Source organism: Clarias gariepinus, chromosome 9 (genome assembly GCF_024256425.1).
Source record: "Clarias gariepinus isolate MV-2021 ecotype Netherlands chromosome 9, CGAR_prim_01v2, whole genome shotgun sequence".
NCBI lineage: Eukaryota > Metazoa > Chordata > Actinopteri > Siluriformes > Clariidae > Clarias > Clarias gariepinus.
Window position 1 is genome coordinate 16777343 of NC_071108.1, and position 12648 is coordinate 16789990.

The following is a 12648-nucleotide window of genomic DNA, read 5'->3' on the forward strand; positions in this document are numbered from 1 at the left end:
ATCACAAACAGGGACATATATGACTGACAAGCACAACCCAGGGAGTTATAGGACAGGAATCAGATCCTCTTTCTACTCCCCAATGCAGCTTGTAAATTTCTGGCAATAGAAATGGCACAATGGCAAGGTTCAGTTGTGGCCCAGTGAATCACCACCTGCAGCAGCAACTTATTTAAAAAAATTAATTGAACCCCTGCCAGTGCTATCTACCTTTATTCGTGTTTCCACAGGCCTGCCTCCAGAGAACCCTCCCCACATCATAAAGGTGCTCAGCCAGCAAAAATCCAAGAGTTGAAAGAAATGGTGATGCAGTTCTCCAACGTATTCTCCAGCCAGCTATGACGGACATAGGTTGTGCAACATGACGCAAAACACTGCCCAGAGGAATCATTAAGCAATGGACATATTAAGAATCTAAAGCATGGAAATTACATTGCCGAGTAACTAGCCAAGATATTGCATTATAGCAAGACCAAAGAATCCGCTAACCCATTATTGAGCCCCGTTGTGATGATACCCAAGCCTGACAGAAGTGTCTGCCTCTGTAATGACTTCAGATGGCTCAACCAAGTATCAGTATTCTACAGATATCCCCTTCCGTGTGTAGTTGAGAGCCCAGTTCATCTCAACACTACACCTTACAAAAGACTACTGGCAAGTGGTCCTAACACTAGAGGCTCGACCAAAAACAGCCTTCAACACAACTGCCAAGCCACGGGCAGTACCCAAGGCAGTCTTCTCCTAATACAGCGGTGGTGTAACGGGTTTGAGGCATGGGCAGCACCACAAACAACGACTCGAGACGAGTTGTTAAGAAAAATGGTAAAGGGTTTAAGGAGGGAGGACGAAAAGAAAGGGGAGGAAAGCGTCTCCATGGGCACCCTTTTTTCCGCTGACCTGGCCAGCCGGCACTTCCCAGCTCTTTATTGGGCATGGCCTTAGACAGGAGTCCTTTCGACGTCCGATGACTGGGTGGCTTTCCCAACTGGGAACAAGACCTTAATATGGATGCTCAAAGACCTTTTTCTACTTCGGTGGCAGGATCCCAAAAGCTTGCTCTGCTCAGGAGTGCGAGTGCCGCAGGAGCTCATGCAGCGTTCATGTGGCTGTCCTTCTGATGGGGATCAAACGACTGCTCTCAGTTTTGTTTTTTAAAGTCCCTGGAGTGCGTTACATCACCCCACTCGCATGCCACTCTCATGAGCTTTTAGCATCCTGAACGACTCTGCTCGGTGGATCTTCAGTGCTAGACCAGACAGGCCCTACTTTTATAAAATGTAAGAAGCCCGCGATCCCTTAGTGTTGATTACACCACAGCCGTGCCAGTTTTCAGCAGCCCCACCCCTTTGCAGAACTGTGCGGTCCAGCCAATTCCTCCCTGTCACTCACCTCGCCGCCACTGCCTAGACTCGCTGGACAATGTCCAGACTACCATCTGTCCTTAAAAAAGACTTCACACTCATCTCACACACCGCTCACCAACATGTCACTATTTTGTAAATAAACTGCACATTTTTCATTGTATCCCAGGGTGTGATCTGTCTGTGTCTGCCCGAAATCCTAAAAAACTCTACAAAGTGACAAAACAGTTCTGTACCAATACCTTTTATAGGAAACCTTTTATACTGTAGCTTTTGTAGGAAAAGTTTTCCTTAAGTCTTACCATAAGTCTCTAGTCTCCAGTCCATTCATTATGTTCCACAGTTAGTCTAGCAATAATTTTCTGATAATCAATCCTTTTATTAACTTGCCAGTAAATAATAACCATAACTTTGAGGTTTAATCCTTTAACTGTTACTTTCTCATGAATTGAAAAAAAAAAGGAATTATTTATTTTACAAATGGAAATTTCTCACATAAAAAATATGTATTATGAATTAATTAGTCCAGCGGCAATGTGTGGCATGCATACAATGACAGAATTTATATTGAAATAGTTTATTTCATTAATTAACAAAAGAAAAAACTTGCACACATCTATACCTCTTCATGATAGACAATAAACAAACAAAAAAACAATATAAAATTTCTGACATTTAACCATATAAATCTATAAATAATAGTATTATTATGTCTGCCTTTCAGTAAGGCACATGGATTTATCACTTATTTTTACATGAAATCTATGTAAGCAACCATTTTAAACTTGAACTCTACATTGCTTAGTTTTAAAAGTCTACAAGTGAGTATAAAAACTGTTAACAACTTGCCAATGCACTGGAAAGCGGCATTGTCAGACCAGCCCTTTGCAAGTGCTCTGGAGAATCTTCCTTCAAGTTCTTGTCTGAAATGCAACTGATAAGAGCACAGAGACTCCCTGGCACATACACCTACCAACACTCAGCCTAAACTCACTTTAATACACACTTAGCCTGCTGTCTTTTCATCATTTTGATGTCAGAGATAAGCGGGATGTTTTTTCGTGCTGTGTGTGTGTGCAAGAGTGCATGAGTGTGTGTGACGGCTGTGGCAAGCCATTTCACTTCAACACAGCGTGCAGAGCAACATTTTTTTCTTGGGCGTTTCTTTAAAGAATTGCCACAGGTTGGACCATTGGGTTCAGATATTGGGTTATATTCCACCATGTGGTGTGCAAAATTGGGATGAAATAAAAAAATTATTTATTTTTATTATTACTTTTGACCTCCATGAAAGTCAACACATTTATGCAACGTATGTAATGATCTCACTGCGTTGGTGCTGCCTTAATATGTAATAATCCTTACCACACCAAAATATTATGAAACATATACAGTAACAGCCCACTAAGTCATACGCAGTATGAATAATGACATTGATAATGGTAACAGTTAAATATTAATTTCTTGTTGAGTTTGAACTTATGTCTGACTAATATTTGCACGAAATATCATATACATTGTGTAAGATGTTAACTCAAATTTTAGGCTTAAATGTTTTTGAATCTTTTGAAAATTTTCCAACACAACCAGGGTATATTATAAATTTAAAAATAAGTATGCATATTGTTAAAGATTCCACCTGCAGTATGAAGGATACAGTTTATACTGCAATGATCTCAAATTACATCTAAACAGTTAATAATTTTAAATTAGGCCTTTTATCTATTGGCATATGCCAAAGTTCTAGATGTGTTTTTGACCAGATCATCCTGCTGCAAGGTCACTAGTAATCAAAACTGGTTTAGTTTGGATTTGGCAACCAGTGGCTGGTTTCCCGCTGTGAATGATTATAAAATGGTCTAAGAATGTTTAACACAGATTACACAGAAAGACCATGTAAATCAGTGGCTCTTAACCCTGGTCCTGGAGGACCTCCTGCCCTGCATATTTTTGTTTTTTTCACCTCCCAGTCCACCAGAATTAAACTATCCACTCAATAACAGTCTTATCTGAATTAAATTGGATGTAAGAGTCAGGAAATCACTAAAATTAGCAAGACATGAGGTCTTCCAGGACCAGGGTTGAGAAGCATTGAAGTTAATTATGAATGTTTTTTAAATCCTAAAATTGAAATGTAATCCTAAAGTAGTGAAAATTATTTTTGGAATTAGGTAACAAGATTTTATCTCTTTAAATATTACCATTATTGTACATTATTCATGTGGTCACTTCGGAAACAAGACCACTACAGTATTTGTTTTTTCCTTTTCACTAAAGACATTTAAGTTTTGCGATTAAAAGAATGATTATATGCCAATAGACCGGAATTTCAGCCCTAGCAATCATGCTAAAGTGCCCCTACAGTAGAGTAAACAAGATAAATTGTCTTCTAAGCCAAATAAGAAAATAATATCAAAGTTGTCTGGTTGACTTAGTTATGAGTAAATGAGGACGTGCCCCAGAGTACCACTATACAGCTGTGGTCAGACATTTAGATGCTCTCCTCAGTCTTTAAACTGATATTTTTCTGTGGAAGAATGATTGATTGTACATTTAATAGAAGAAAACCACAAAAATCTGAAGCAAAGGTTTAATTTATTTTGGGTTTTCAGTAAACAACACAGGATCAAAATTATACTGTATACACCATCTAAATCATACTTTCTCCCACTTAATTCAGTGGTGCCATAAAATCTTAAATATATTTTAATTCGTCAAGCCCAATGCTTCTTAACTGGCTATAAGTGATCATGAGTGACTTAACTGCAAAGATTAAAAGGGTTTGCTTGTAAGCACTTACAGGATCGACCAACACATAGTGAATTCAAGGATCTCAGAAAGAAAGATCTAAGAAAGAAGATGGGCGATTAACTTGAGTTACGATTGTATTGTGAAGCCTTTTTATATGGATTTATTGGGAGGTGTAGCCACTTTGCCAAGATCTAAAAGAAGACCCAAATAGTCACTCTTAGCTGAAAAGAAGTTAGTTTGGATGGTCTGGAACAACCCAGAGACCTCAAAGGCAGAGGCCTGCCATGAATTGGACCTAGAACTCCAACATCACTGTATACAATCAAGTGAGTTTTATAACACCATGGACTGAGAGGCTGCTGTCCAAGAAAAAACAACTCCTCTACTCCAAAATCAACGATTTCAAGCTAACCACATGGAACAAAAATATCTTTTGGGAGGACCGAAGGTATGTTGATTTATTCATTCCCTAAAACAGTGAACCAACTGTTAAGCACGGTGAAGGTACCTTTATACTTTAGACCGTCAACTAGACAGTTGAAATTTGGACTACCAAAATAATTTGCAAAAGGACATTGAACTAAATACTGTATAAGTGAAATAAATATTAGTATGCTGTATTTTATTTTTAGACTTGTGTTTATTTGAGAAAACCTTAAATGAATTAAAACGTTTTATTTATTTATTTATTTATTATATTTTTTTAATGTGTGTCTTCTACTAAACATGTGTTGTACGATCATTCTGCTCCACAAGAAGTCCAATTCAAAGAAATCATTGAAGCAGAATATTGCTATGCCATGGCATGGAAATGATGATTGTATGTAATAATCTGGTTGTAACGGTGTGCGGAATAAGGGGCACTCATGGGTGACCTTTACGTGAAAGAAAATGTGATAACACAATTTAAAGTACCACGCAAGCAAGAAGCAATAGAACAAAATGGACTTCGAATAAAGATGTAATGCTATGAGCTGCCATTCTAATATGCTGAGCCATAAGTACTATATGGATTCTAGGAAAAAACAAATGGAAAAAGTGCTGTTTACGGTGTCCTTAAGTCCAACATACTGAAGTACAGATTGTTCTATTGTCTTTGGGTCACTGGAACTTAAACTGTTAGTCCAAGTACTGGAGAAACAGATGCGTCTTGAGTCGTCGTTTAAAGATAGTCAAAGTCTCTGCTGTATGGACATCTAGAGGAAGTTCATTCCACCACCTAGGTGCCAGAACAGAAAAGAGCCTGGATGAATGCCGCCCTCGATCCCTGAGAGATGGTGGGATGAGGCGAGCAGTGCTGGAGGATAAAAACAAAAAAAGGATCCCCTTCCTGCTTCGACAGGGTTTAAGAGGGTTAAGTTGCATGCAGTTGCTGTTAATTATCAGCTAGTGATTGAGCATTTGTGCAGACCTCTATTAAAGCAGAAGTTTTGGCAGTTAGTTTTCGGCAGTTACCACAGTGCCAAGAGGAAAAGACATAAGCGATGGTTTAAAGAATGAGCCAAAATTGGGCCAAAAATCTCTCAGTGATCATAGAGACTGATAAAGTCATACAGGAAATTATTACTTTAAATTATTAAACTAAAGGTGGATATGGTGAAAAAAAGTGTAAAAAAAAAAAAGGTATGCTGTTCAGCTGAGGTTGTATTTGTCTAATACTAAGACGAGCTATAATCATTTGATTTTACACAAAAATACATCAAAAAAAGATTGTACCAACTTTTGAACATTATTGTAGATCACACAAGAGGCATTTTTTGGCAATTGACATCAAGTGTATGGATAGAAGGAGCTGATTAGAATGTTTTACAGGCCTATTTTTTATTTTATTTTATTTTGCTCCTGCCCCTTAGGTAGCCTGTGGTAGTCCACCACTAAATAAAGAAATCACAATCCACTTCTCAAGAAGACTTGGAAAGCAGAAACATAGAGGCCATACCACAAGATGCAAGCCCTTCATCAGTAGTATGTATTATAAGGTCTGGAGCGGAATTCATAGAAGTTCTGCAACATAGATTAATATGGGGAAAGAATGGACCTGCTCATGATACAGAAGATAAAAGCTCATTGTTTGAGCACGGTGGAAGTAGTGTCATGGCTTGCACAGCTGCTTCTGGAACAGGCTCACTCTTTTTTTTTGGAACTCATGGTAGTTGCAGCAGACTGAATTTAGAAGTCTACAGAAAACTGCCAATTTACAGAAACACATTCAATCTAATTGCTAACACAGCAAATGACTTCATTAGGGAAAAAGTGGAAGATTTTAGATATGTTAATCACCGGTCCTTAAGCCTACTAAACATGTATTTTAACCTCCTAAAAAGAAAACCGAACAGAATTAATTGGATTGAAGATTATTTGTTCCTATACTTTTTCTTACCTAAAAATTGTCACCTATATGGCCAGGAATGTGTGGAAATCAGATCATTACTTTCATACTGTATGTGAACATCCCATTGCAGAATAGGTCCATTTTTGTCATTATACTAACCACCATTCTCCAAGGAAGATTTTACACTAGATTGTGGAGCACGGCTTTGGGTATTTGTTCATTCAGCTACAAGAGCATTAATGTGGTTGGATACTGATACTGTTTTGTGCACATGAGCATTGTCATGCTTAAACATTTTTGGGCCCAGTATTGTATAATATAGTGTTTACTCAATTCATAGAATCATATAAGTACAAATAGGTTAGGGTCCAAAAATATTATCCGAGATTTATCGAGAGAAAACTTGTGAGGTTATTTTAAATCAGTATAAGCCAGTTAAACTAAAGTACATGAGTATGGCACAGAGGTCCTAACTACTTATAAAGTTAGACATGTATTATATTTGCCATAATGTATGTTAAGTAACAAAAGTGACTTTAATTAATGTGGAAATGCTTAACAGTTTCTAAGTATTAAGGATAAAAGAGCATACTTTGTCATTATTTGATATTTGAGGTAAAATTATTATATTGTTATTTGGAGAGATGATTCGTAGAGTTATACTGGAATAAGCACAGTCTACAATATAAACTAATACATTATGTCAATACAGTATGTCAATTAAAAAAAAAACCTGTATCATCTGCTTGTAAACACTTGATTTAGGAATCCAGAAGAGATATTGTATAAAAAAATTAGATTTCCCATCACTGTAATTATTATACCTAGCTAAGGGCAGGAATACAGATTGGATGGAATGGCAGACTATTACAATTCTTAGTCTTGTACAGTATACTTAATTTATTTGTAAGAGTAGAAATTACTAAGCATTTCACTACATTTCGTACTGTGTATGACTGTGTATGTGACAAATAAAATTTGAAATTTGAATTTTAAATTACAGTATATCGAATAAAACAATTCATGATCAACTACCTTGAACAGTATACAGTATTAATATTACCATTTCCTGGGGAAGTACATAAAGCTATATACTGACATAATATCTTTGTGCTTACTATTTTTAGGCTGAATAACTTGCCAGTACTTAAAGGAATTTTCAATTTGCCTTCCTGTTTAAATATTAGAATTTGCACCTTAAACTTAGGGAAGTGTTACCCCCAACTATACATTTCCATAATCACCCTCGTTTGGCTCCTGTAACAGTTTAAATTTGGTGTTTAGACAACAGTGAGACGGGTATGAGAAGATGAACTACTGTAGGAGAAGTGACTGACAGGCAGTTTACCTGTCATGCATTGACTTAGATAGCTGGTCAGTAGCAAGGTTTTTTTGAAGTATGGCAAAAAAAAAAATTTATCTATTCAATACCATTTTCCATTTGCTTCCAGCAAATTATAATTAAATTTAGTTTGCCGTGTGGAACAATATAAATGAACTGGAGATAGAGGAGGCTGGGACGGCCTGGGTAGATAGATGAGGGCGTATTGTATGCACATTTTTTCATTATAACAGCCTCGGACATATTTCCATGTGCCTTCTTTAGAACTCTTTGTGCACTTTGAATAACATAATTAGGGTAATATGAAGGTATATTAACATACATTAAAGCAGAGAGTTCGAGTATGACTGCAGAGTGTAGGACAGCTACATGAATTTTAACAATGGCCTCATTACTAATTTACTGCTCCATGAGAGGAAAAAAGTGTGTGTGTGTGTGTGTGTGACACAGAGCTGGAGAGGAAAAGCAAGCATTCATTAGATGTCCTCTCAGTCTGCCAGCATTCTTTGATTTTTTTTGTTGTTGTTGTTGTTTTTTCATTTGACTTAAGAATGACCTTGAGCATTCATTGTTTGAACTGTCATTGATCCATATGTAGGCTTCATACATCAGGGAATTGCTGGTTAGAACCTGACCATGATGTATTTTGTAGAATTTAAGGCACTGAGCAAATATTCTTTTAAATAACAAAAAAATAATAATTAAATGTGTTTGCAGAATTAAATCTGCATGCATTAACTAATGTCTGGATAACTCTCAAGGTCTCATTATTGCAAACTGTGATGCAGTTATTCCAGACCTCAAACCTAATGTTTAGTTAAGGCTAAGAAAATTAAAGATGACAAGAAGGAGAAGGACACAATGGTAAGACAGAAAGACATGGTGATGCCGAGAGGTCATTAGGGCAGTGCATGTCTTCACTGGGGACCTTTAATAAAAGATGTCTCAAAGCTCCACAAACCATGGGCATTTGACAAGCAATTACAAAGGCAAAAGCAATAGTCCCTGCAGCAGAGTAGACTTACTGGATGGGAGAAAGGGATGTCAGTTACTGAGGGATAAGAGTGGCGCACCCATGTGCGCTGGACCTACAAAAGATAAGAGATTGTGTTTACCAAAATGAATGTAGGGTTATAGATTAAGTCCCTAAGGCTAAAGAAAAAAGAAAATGTCAACCCTGTATTCCAATTAGCCAGAGTCCAAGACTGTCAGACTACAAGAAACTGACTGATTGCCTCAAATTCCTGTTTCTGGCTTTGCTATTTCTGTAATATCCTGTTTTTAACACTGGTGTAAAAAAAATTGTGTGCATCAGTCGATTTGGCTTTTTTTGTTTGCTTTGTTTGTTTGTTTTGTTTACATTTTTGGAACACTGTTGAGGCTTTTCTGAACTTCTTCATTTGATAGTTACAGAGATACATGGTGCTGGGGAAAATTCATTAGATAACATAAATTGCAAGCAATGAGAATATGCATCCCATGTAGAGAGCAATTTCAGTGTAAGACAACTGAAACTGCTTAAGAGTGGTGAAGGGGGAAATGGCTCCTGTTGGGAAGCGAAAATTTATCAGGATACCATCAGTAAATACAATAAGCCAAACAAATGCATTCGATTGCATTCGATTCACATGTGATTTATGGTAACAGTTTTTACATGTCGGCTTAATTGGTTTTAAAGATTGAGAAGTCTTTGCAATATCCAAATATCCGCCTAAATATTTTTTAAACCAAGTAGTCATTTTCGTTCTCGACCAATATAAATCCTGATATAACAAATCGTGTTTAAAACCAGTCATTTGTGGTCCAGAAATGTTTAGTTTAATAAGCATTCTTTCTCCAACATTCTTTCTCCATCAGTATCCACAGGCAGGACATAATTCTCTCTGTACCCTGACACAAGTCCTCCAAAATGATTTATGACTCAGGAAGAGGTCAGCTAGGCTGGAAGAAGATCCTTAAGAGGTCACACACTTGTACAACACAGATATCAAGGATTGTCGTCTATTCTCCACATGTGGAATATTTGGAACTTAGGATCTGTGCCTCGGTACAACAGAACATTCGTCAATGATATACAGGCAAGTAAATAGCTCAAAGACCTTGTGAGCAGCTTTTGGGGGGAGGGGGAACATCAGACGATAATCAAAGAGGAAAAGAGTGAATGTCCATGGAGCAGAAGGAGCGAGAGATGGGGGAGGAAAAGAGGATGGGGGAGGGAGCGAAGTGGTGAAATGAATGTGTAATTGTTAGACGGTGGCTCGAGAGACAGGTTGAGATGTATTTCACTCCTGCACAGTAAAATTGGTCCTCATGGGCAAATGTAACAAATAAATCATAAAATATCATATAGGACCCGTAAAACAGAATCTTATTACTTAGAGTAGAATATATTTACTCATGTTTTTACAGAAAACATCAGGCATGCTATATGATCTTCAGAACTACTGCACTACACTATTACATTGACTAGTAGATTTTTACTTCCATAGAATAAAGCCTTGAATCACGTCCGCTCTCTCCAAGGGCTGCACTGTCTAATTACCAAACAATTTACAAGACCTTGCATCTGTATGCACTAAACATGCCTCACCAACACAGCATCCTCAATCATGATTAATATTTTACACAATCTGTCAATGAGTGGTGCCCATTAGCACCGAACTAAGCCTCTCAGGCTCTGAGCACAGAAAGGGAATGGAAACATTGGAAACCCAGGCCTAATTCATCACGTCCACTGTCTGTTTCATGTGGGTCAACAAGGGGGAGGGATTCAAATCTGGGACCATGCTTCGGTGCAAAGCCCCAGATGGATAAATATCAAGAGTTGAGAGTAAGGGTCTAGCTCTGACAACATCTTAGTAGAGTAATTTTTACACTCTGCAACACTACAGTGACACCATGCAATGAGGTAGTGGCACTACAGTCTCTCCACTAAAGACCTCCTGAGGGCTGACACTGCAAAACACCCCTCCTTGTTAAATTCTCTGACTTCAGCAATGCACATTTTTCATTATTAGTGCACACAGGCCTATGTGGATAAGCAATTATTCCTGCGTGGATGCCTATAGTAAATGGTAAATTGCCATCCAATGAGCAAGTATTTTCTGGTCTGTATTTAGAATCAGTTGCCCATTCTATGTTTCTATATGGTTGGTCCAAAACATAAGAAAGACTCCCTTTTCTAAAGGACAGAATCCCTATCACACTGCACAAAGTGACTAAATATAGACCAATATTGCAGTGTCATATGAGCAATTACCATGGAAACAAGTGTCACAGTTTCCCAGACTGGTATGCCAGGTTTCACTGATTTAAATTATTCCTGAAAGAAATACAGCATGATGCAGCTTTCCCCAGCTATAAATATCTATGCAGAGATACCTCACTAATACAATCCTGCCAAGAACTGGGTAAGATAACCTGAGATCAGGGTCCACTGCATGGGATACAGATATGCATTATTATTTGTCTCAGACCAGGCCATTGTGGAATATGGGACTGAAACTATATAATATAATCTGATTGTTAAGTTATTATTGTTGTTATAAGCCCAAATGACTCGTCACCTAATGTAATTGTAAATTATCCCTGGTTATTTATATACTGTATTGGAAGTGTTTGAGAACACCAATCACATTTCATTAACTTTGAATGTAAAGCCTCATAATATAAGCCTTAATACATTAAAAGCTAAGTGTAAAGAATGTCAGTTCATATAAATATCGAAAAATCTTTTAAAATATCTGCCATTACTAGGTCCACATTTTGTCTGCTCTTAGAATTGTCAGTCTGATTTGTAGATGCTATTACGATGCATGTGTGTGTACCCTGCAATGGATTGGCACACCGTCCAGGGTGTACCTTACCTTGTGCCCTAAGTCTCATGGGATAGGCTCCAGCCCCCTAAACTGCCCCCATCCCCCCCCTCCCCGCGCGCATCCCTGTATACAGGATAAAATAGTATAGACGGTATATACGTGTTTTGTGCGGGAAGGAAAAACTGTGTGACAATAACGTGTCCCACTTTACCAGGGGTCACCCAAGTAATAACTAGCTTAAATACCTGGGCCTGTATTCACAAAGCTTCTTAAGCCTAAAAGTTGCTCCTAGTGAGGAAATTCTAAGAAAATTCTTAGAATTATGAATTTTTTTTTAGAATTTCCCTTTAAATTCAGGACTAAACCTTAGTAAAGATAAAAATGATTTATGATAAGAAATTCTGTCCAGCCAGTTTTGTGTGATGCTGTAACAAAATCTGGCTGGACAGACAGACATACAGTATGGACAGAAACTTTTCCGAGTCTGATTTTGGGTAGTTCAATGTATGAAACATAAAGATGAGAGTGAAAGAGTGAGTCCTGACCAATGTACAGTGAAAACCTTTTATTTTTTATATATAAATATATATAGTCAGATGAGCCTTAACCTCGAGCATGCCAAAACCTTTTTAGGACCCTCCTTCATAGTAATATTAATAGAACTACTTTCTTTTTCTTCTTTGTTTCTTTGTTCACAAGAATGAATATTTCTCAGGGAAAATGAATTCTTTAGTTTATCTCCATGTATGGTCGTGTGTGTTGGGGTGTTGGTGGTGTTTACTCTGGAATACACACTGTTGACTCCTCGTCTTAAAAATGCTGTGTCACGTATACAAGGGGAAACCACGACATTACATTACTTTATTTTAACGTAAACATGAGATTTTGTTTTTCCTGGGCAGGAGCAAAAGCGTGTGTAACATGAGCTCTGCTGTTCAGACTTGAAGACACACACACACACACACACACACATATATACACCTATTGGCTGCTTCGGCGCGACGTCGAATCAAGTTCGGTTGAAATTCAGCATGTTTAAGTGCG